The sequence below is a fragment of the Hesperophylax consimilis genome, unplaced genomic scaffold (genome assembly GCF_061612785.1).
Source record: "Hesperophylax consimilis isolate HC1 unplaced genomic scaffold, BYU_Hcon_1.0 scaffold_67, whole genome shotgun sequence".
Lineage (NCBI taxonomy): Eukaryota > Metazoa > Arthropoda > Insecta > Trichoptera > Limnephilidae > Hesperophylax > Hesperophylax consimilis.
This window is the reverse complement of record NW_028301296.1, coordinates 193,581-202,107: the sequence shown is the minus strand read 5'-3', so window position 1 is coordinate 202,107 and position 8,527 is coordinate 193,581.

Sequence of the window (8,527 nt, the reverse complement as noted above, 5' to 3'; positions counted from 1 at the left end):
TTTTTAACTGGTGGACGATTACTATCAATCTTATTTTGACAACAGCGGCAGAGCTATGACTGCCGGATGGACTCAAACTGTGGGGATATTAGTGATTAATATAATATCATATTCTTAATCAATATTATTTTTTTAATATTTAATATTTTTTAATAATCAATATTTTTTTATTTTTAATAACTGTATATTTTTTATTGATTTTTATTATTTGTATGCATTATTAATACATATAAAATATTTGTTAATAATACGTTACATTGAAATGTCACTTACATATATTATTTAAAAAAAAATTAAATACACTTTATCAAATTTATGTTGCTAATATATTTTTTAAATTCAATTTACAAATAATTTTTGAAGAACAATCAAATTACCAAACAAATATCCAGTATTAGAAATTATCAAGGAACAATTCTTAAGTTCTTTTTTCTAAAAATAGTGCATGAGTATATAATTCTACATGCATGTTGATTGTAGCAACTACTAAATATATAAACTCAACTTGTGATAGTACTCCCTCTCTAATCACGATAATTTCTCAACTAGGGAGGTATTATTACCACTAATTAGAACAAATAAGCTTTACATGTATTTTTAAAAAATGTACTTATACCTGCTTTTATTATAATTTAAAAAAATTGGAAAAACAAAAAAATGCTTATATAGTGAATTTATGTAGCATATTATTCATAAACCTAAAATTTCTCAAATGATATAACATTCTCAATATCAATAGAGTTGAAATCAGGAACAATTGTTGATGACACATCGTCTGTAATTATGCCATTTTGTAACTCCATTGATGATGATTGCGTTATAGGCGTAACTTCTACAACATCACACGGATCTGGTATTTTTTCTGAATATGTTAATTTACGCTTTGTTGGAGGTGGAGAGAGTGTTTTTTTAGTTTGTCATTGATTTCATCCTTGTTCCTTAGTTGTGGCTGTGGTATTTCTGAAATAAAGAAATAGATTGAAGTTCTTTGTGTATAGGGCTAGTTAAATAAATAATGAAGTATACACGCCACGGAGTATGAAAAATTCCTAGTGCAAGCCGGAAACCTATATTTGCCTTGCACGAGTTTCCCCAAGATGTTATTTCGTATCGGATTCCGCTAGTGACAGATAGATTATTTTTAACCAGTCAGGCCTCTAAGGCGTGTTTTCATGTCAATATAAATGGTTATAACTCCACCATTAGTGTACTGATATCCGTAAAATAGAAAGGAAATCATCGATAAAGAACCACTCTTAACATTTATATCAAAATATGTCAATGGAAATAAATAATAATTTTATATCAAAATATGTCAATGAAAAAAAAAATATGTCAATGGAAATAAATAATAATGTGGCGTAGTTTGTTTGGTCCAATAGAGCCTAGAAAAACTGCTTCCAAAGTTCGAACAATAGTCTGAAATGAGCGACCAAAAAAGTCATGATTTTTCTAAAAATTCAATTTCATAGACATTTTTTCACTGAATTCGATTTCGACTAAAATTCTCATCACAATTACAAAGTTTCAGCCCGTTTGGTCCCATAGAGCCTGATAAAAGTGCTTCCAAAGTTCGAACCCAAGTCTGAAATTAGCGTCCATATTTCTTAAAATACAACTTTACGGAGGACTGAATTCGATTTCAACTACAATTCTCATCACAATACCAAAATTTCAGCCCGTTCGGTCCCATAGAGCCTGATAAAAGTGTTTCCAAAGTTCGAACCCAAGTCTGAAAATAGCGTCCATAAAAATTATGATTTTTCTAAAAATAAAAATTTATGGAGACTTTATGAACGAATTCTTCCCCACCTTCCTCTTTCCCTTCCCCACATACCTTCAGCCTCATAACATCCCCCAATTGGGGATGCCATAGTCTCACTGGCTCCAGACGGGAGTAGTTGGGACTCTTGTGAGGTTATCACTATAAAAAAAAAAAAAAAAAAAAAAAAATCTATTAGGACTACAATTCTCATCAAAATTACAAAATTTCAGCCCGTTTGGTCCCATAGAGCCTGATAAAAGTGCTTCCAAAGTTCAAACAAAAGTCTGAAATAAGCGTCCAAAAAAGTCATGATTTTTCTCAAAATTCAACTTTATAGAGATTTTCTGACTGCATTCGATTTCGACTACAATTCTTATCACCATTCCAAAATTTCAGCCCGTTCGGTCCCATAGAGCCTGATAAAAGTGTTTCCAAAATTCGAACCCAAGTCTGAAAATAGCGTCCATAAAAATTATGATTTTTCTAAAAATAAAAATTTATGGAGACTTTATGAACGAATTCTATTAGGACTACAATTCTCATCACAACTACAAAATTTCAGCCCGTTTGGTCCCATAGAGCCTGATAAAAGTGCTTCCAAAGTTCGAACAATAGTCTGAAATAAGCGTCCAAAAAAGTCGTGGTTTTTCTAAAAATGCAACTCTATAGAGATTTTCTGACTAAATTCAATTTTGACTACAATTCTCTTCACAATTCCAAAATTTCAGCGCTTTTGGTCCCATATAGCCTAGAAAAACTGCTTCCAAAGTTCGAACAATAGTCTGAAATTAGCGTCCAAAAAAGTCAAGGTTTTTCTAAAAATACAATTTTATAGAGATTTTGTGACTGAAATCTATTTCGACTAAAATTCTCATCAGTTGTCCAACATCTGGTAATCCCCTATGTCGTGAGATCAACTGAAAATTTCTTTCCCACCATAATAAATAAATAATAAAAATTTATCCCAGGGCAAGTACATCACACATTTTAAAATTTTCCTGATCCTAGTTTGAAATTTAATCCTAATATCATTTTTAATATTAGTTTGGTCTAATCTTTTTGATTGTGGGTATCCTAAATACTTATAAACCTCATCCCTTTTCATACTAGTAATTTGTAAATTTCTAAATATACTCTCGTCCCCATTTACAATTTTGCCTTTCTCTATATGGATCGTTCTATATTTATCTAAACCAAAAGTCATTTTGATATCATCTGAAAAGATTTTAACTACCTCGATCATTTTCTCTAAATTTTGTTTAGAATTCGAATATAATTATATATCATCCATATATAATAAATGCGAAATTGTAGTACTCTCCCTTGTATTACCCTTAACTTTTATTCCAAACTTGCTTTTAATTAACATTTTTGATAGAGGATTCAATGCTAAGCAAAACCAAAGAGGACTCAATGAGACTCCTTGAAAAATCCCTCTTTTAATTGAAATGCCCGGTATTACTATTTTCTGACCTTTTAAATTGATAAGTAATTTTGTATTCCAAAAGGACATATTTTCCAAAAAGCTATTAATAATGGGGTTAATTTTATATATATTTAATACTTTGATCAGCCACGAGTGCGGGACACTATCGAAAGCCTTTTGGTAGTCTATATAGCAAGTATGTAAATTACGTTTTCGAGTTTGAATCTGTTTTAGAATTACAGAATCGATAACTAATTGTTCTTTACATCCCATATGTTTTCTGCGACAACCTTTTTGTTGTTCAGATAAAATATTTTTTTCATCTAAATGAGTATATTTTATATTAAATCTGTTGGTTAAAATTTTGTAAATTGTCGGTAAACATGTAATGGGTCTGTACTGAGAAGGATTATTAATATTTTCGCTTTTGGGTAACATATAAGTAATGCCCTTAGTTAGAAAATTTGGAAAATTTTGAGGTTGACTGACAAATTTTGAAAGATTTTTTGCCAAAAAAGGATGTAAAGTAGTCAGACATTTGTACCAAAAATTATGTATCCAATTGCAACCCGTGGCTTTCCAATTATGAGTATTTTTAATAATTTTATTTAACAATTCAACCGATATATTAGAAAAACTCATTTGTTCAATACCTGAAAAATTGAGTTCTTCATTTTCTATCCATGGAGTTGACTCGTTATGTTTTATATCTTTACTCCAAAAATCGCACATATCTGATTCAGATGGCAACGGAATATTATTATTCGAAATAATATTTTGTTTAAGTTTGGAATAAAATATTTTTTTCAATTTTCTGGAATAATGGAATAATAATAATGGAATAATAATAATAATTTTCCAATACAATACAATACAATGAACTTTTTTATCAACAAACAGATGGCCTGGCAATGGGAGCTCCGACTTCTCCCCTCATCGCCGACATATTTATGGACAATCTAGAGAATAACATTTTTAACTGTAAATCGCCATTATTAAAGAATGTGTTATTGTGAAAGAGATACGTCGATGATGTTTTCTGTATCTGGACAGGTACTGAGCGCCAACTTGATTCCTTCCTAAAACTAATAAACTCTTTTCATACAAAAATTAAATTCACAATAGAAATAGGAACTAATTCTAGCTTAAACTTTTTAGATCTCACCCTATCAATCATTAACAATAAAATAGAATTTAAAATCTATCGTAAACCCACTTACACTGATACAACTATTAATAATTCATCTAACCATCCCATCTCCCACAAACATTCTGCTTTCCATTCCATGATCCATAGATTAGTTACCGTCCCGTTATCAAATTCCAACTTCTTATTAGAATTAGCGACGATTAAACAAATCGCGATTAATAATGGCTATAATGCAAATATGGTCAATAACATCCTAAACAAGAAATTAAAAAGATTATCGACAAGCAAATTTCTATTTAACAGCTCCCCTCATAATAATAATATATCAACTAATAATAATCAACCTCAACAATGGCGTAGAATTTTGTACATCGATAATTTCTCTCAAAAAAGCATAAAAAACCTCCCACCAGATATCAAACCAGCGTTTTACACTAACAATAGTATAGGTAAATTTTTGATGAACGTTAAAGACAAAGAACATCGGTTAAATCACTCAGGTATTTACTCACTGCAATGTAGTGACTGTCCCGCGTTTTACATAGGCAAAACAGCGCGTAATATCAAAACGCGAGTCAAAGAACACCTAAGATGCTTAAACAGTAATGGATTCTCCGAATTTGCAAATCACCTCATAGCAACAAACCATACGTTCGACAAAAATACTGGCGTCAGCCTATTACATAAAAACGGAATAGGTCTTAGGTTGGATAACTTAGAAGCGTTAGAGTTAAGGAAAGCCATAAACGTCAATAGCAAAGTCATCAACAACCAAATAAACCTAAATAAAAGCCCTATACTCAGATTGTTCCCTATTGACAAAGAACACTCGCCTCCCAATCTCCCAACTATCCCTACCTCTTCCACTGTAGCTCAGACTGTCCACCTACCGTGATATCTACACATGTTAATTTAATTTTTAGATTTTTAGTATTATACTGCCCTGATGAGGCTACGGTTGTAGCGAAACCCGGTCGGCATTAAGTATTTACCCATAAGTGATGTTTACAAAGTTACTGTTTAATTTTAAATAATAATTTTCCATTTGTTAATAAACACATATATTTTCGGATGGGAAGTACGCAGCATTTTAAATTTCAATAATATATAGTTTGTATATTATGCTGTCCGTACATACTAATCATGAATTTATGGACATCATTGTTGCCTTCCAAGCAGTTGACCGAGTTCAATTATTGGCTATTGCATTTAAAAAAATATATATTTAATCGTTTACTTTAAAAGTTGTGTTTAACTTTATATGGCGTGATTTTTCACGGATCTAGGAATTCAATCGAAAAACAACAAAATACCAACAACTTGTTTGTGGAGAATTTGATTATAAAAATGTTAATTATACCTATTGTAAGATGATTGATGATGTTATTTATTTTCGTAACAAAATTGTAAATTATTTTTGCAGGGTAACATAAGTATGGTACCTAATTAGCTGTGTTCTATGTCGCAAATATTGTATTATTTTCCTTGAGTACATAGGTTTTTATAAATAATACAACCTTTGGGACCTGTTGACTTCAGCTGTCGCACCCTATTAAGTCAATTGTTATTTCTTGCGAGCGAATTATAAAGTTATTATATAATTATCTACAGATGATAAACTCATTACTGGTTTGTTTGAAGTTTGTACTCTTGATTACAGAGTCTCAACGATGCTGTTTATAAACGTAAATTATTCAAAGAAATACCTTCATTTCAAATTTTGGTTTAGGAGTGGGTTAATGGATTGGGTAATATAAATTACATTTACTTGATCACGGTAGGCAATTAAATTAATGACTAGCGCATACCCCCGAAATCAAGGGATATTATTATTGTAGGATTTGTGAAACAAAACAAAGTATCATTGCATTTCAAAAGAGGAAATATACCTTTCGTATGTTAGAAAATTTGAAAAATTACGACATCTATTCACATCTGTCGAACATTTTAACAAAACAAATACACATTTCGAATAAAGAATTATAATTTAATTCAATACTTTTGGTATCGCTTGTCGGATATGATTTATCTGAATGTCTTCAAATTATTCGGAATCTGGTTGAAAACGGAATTGCAGGCCTTTAAAGAATGAATTGATAGTTTCAACATTAATGGTAAGAGGATAAGTCAACAAAGCCAACGAGCCTTCTGATACACATGGACAGGATAATACAGCCAGGTATCCCCACAAATTCAAATTCCCGGAGTAATTTAGGAAAGGTGCCGCTTTGTCTTGTAGCGAGGTCCCGTTGCAGGTTATAAACCTCCCAGGGATAAAGGGTGAAGGACTTTTAAATTGCAAGCGCAGAAACGCAAGTAAACATATTTGACAATATCACGTACGACCGCTGTGTTGGCAATTTCATAATAATAATAATACTATTCAACAGTCGACGGATAAATAAACTAATTATTTAGAGCCAGACCAAGTGCTGATTTATTAAAATCCGGTTATAATCAGGATTGCAGGCCATTTCCTATTTAACTTAATTTCTAGTAAATTTCTAATATATCTCAACACGGGTTCATGCACCTGCATTTGTCCTGATAATATACAATAACGAAATGCGAAAATATTAGATTTTTCATGAACACGTGTTCTGACATCGCGATAACACATTCGTTTTTTACTGAAAGTATATTAGGCGAGGCAACGAAATCTTTTTTGTGGGGGCGACTCGAGACTTGGCGCAAACCAAATATATTTGGACTCTATCGTCAACATCCGTGATTCGCAAGTAAACTACCGCGCAATATCCAAGTTCCGAACTATCTGAGAAGCCATGAAGTTGACACGACTCCATGTGAGGGAAGGACACCCATCGAGGGATTTTGAACGACTTCAAGAGCGGTAATTGTTTAGTATAACGATCCCGTTGACGAACAATGTCAACAGGGGGGGGTGTCATCCCACCCAACCTTTAGAACCCACAACTTTTGTACTAGGGTTTTGGCGAAAAACGTCAAAGGGCATAGAAAACCGAGAGGGTCAAAAACCCGAGCGACTTCACCGAGGATAGTGCGTTTAGTGCATTCGCGATCGAGGCATAGGACTTCGAATGAAAATGTATCATGTCGTGACTCCCACTTTAATCCAAGAATATGAGAGTTATCAACATCCATGGACACCAAATCATTGAGGCAGTATTCCGGAGGCAGATCGGCGAGTAATTCTGGTTTGTTACTAGCCCACTTCCGCAATTCAAATTGACCTCGTTTGAACAGCTCGATAACTTCGGTTTTCGTTTGTTGAGCTTGTTCCAAGCTGTTACAACCGGTGACGATGTCATCTATGTAAATATCCGAAGTTAGCACACGACGCGCTAGCGGTAAATCATAACCATCATCTTTGGTCAACTGTCTGACAGTACGACAGGCCAAAAATGGGGCGGAGGAGACACCATAGGTTACAGTGTTTAGTTGGTACTCTTGGATGGGTTCCGACGAATGAAAACGCCAAAATTAGCGTCCAAAAGATTCGTGATTTTTCTAAAAATCCTACTTAATGCAAATGTTGTGACTGAAATCGTTTTGGATCATGATTCTTATCACTATTCCAAAATTTCAGCCCGTTTGTTACCATAGAGATTGAAAAAACTGCTTCCATTTTTTGTACCCAAGTCTGAAATTATCGTCCATAAAACTCGTGATTTTTCTAAAAATACAACTTTATTTAAATGTTGTGACTGAATTCGTTTTGGCTAACGATTCTTATCTTTATTTCAAAATTTCAGCCCGTTTGGTACCATAGAGGCTGAAAAAACTGTTTCCATCGATCGAACCCAAGTCTGAAATTATCGTCCATAAAACTCGTGAATTTTCTAAAAATACAATTTTATGTTGATTTTATGACTGATTTCGTTTTGGATAACAATTCTTATCACTTTTTTCAAAAAATCATCCCGTTTGGTACCATAGAGCCTGAAAAAACTGTTTCCAGTTTCCGTGGACATCCATGATTTCCGGCACCTGCGCCGGGTCCAGGAGGAGAGGGCTGACGGCTTCTCGTGCCTTTCCCTTCAGGGCACGCTGCAGCCGCATCAGGTTCTCGGCCGCCGTCATTCCGCAGGTGGCCGTCGATTGCAGGAATTTTGCCTTCCAGGCCTGCCACTCTATGGCGTCGCCAGCTTAGGGCGGCAAGTCCTTTGCGCTGGACTGCCGGGCGATGAGGGATGCCATCCGCTCA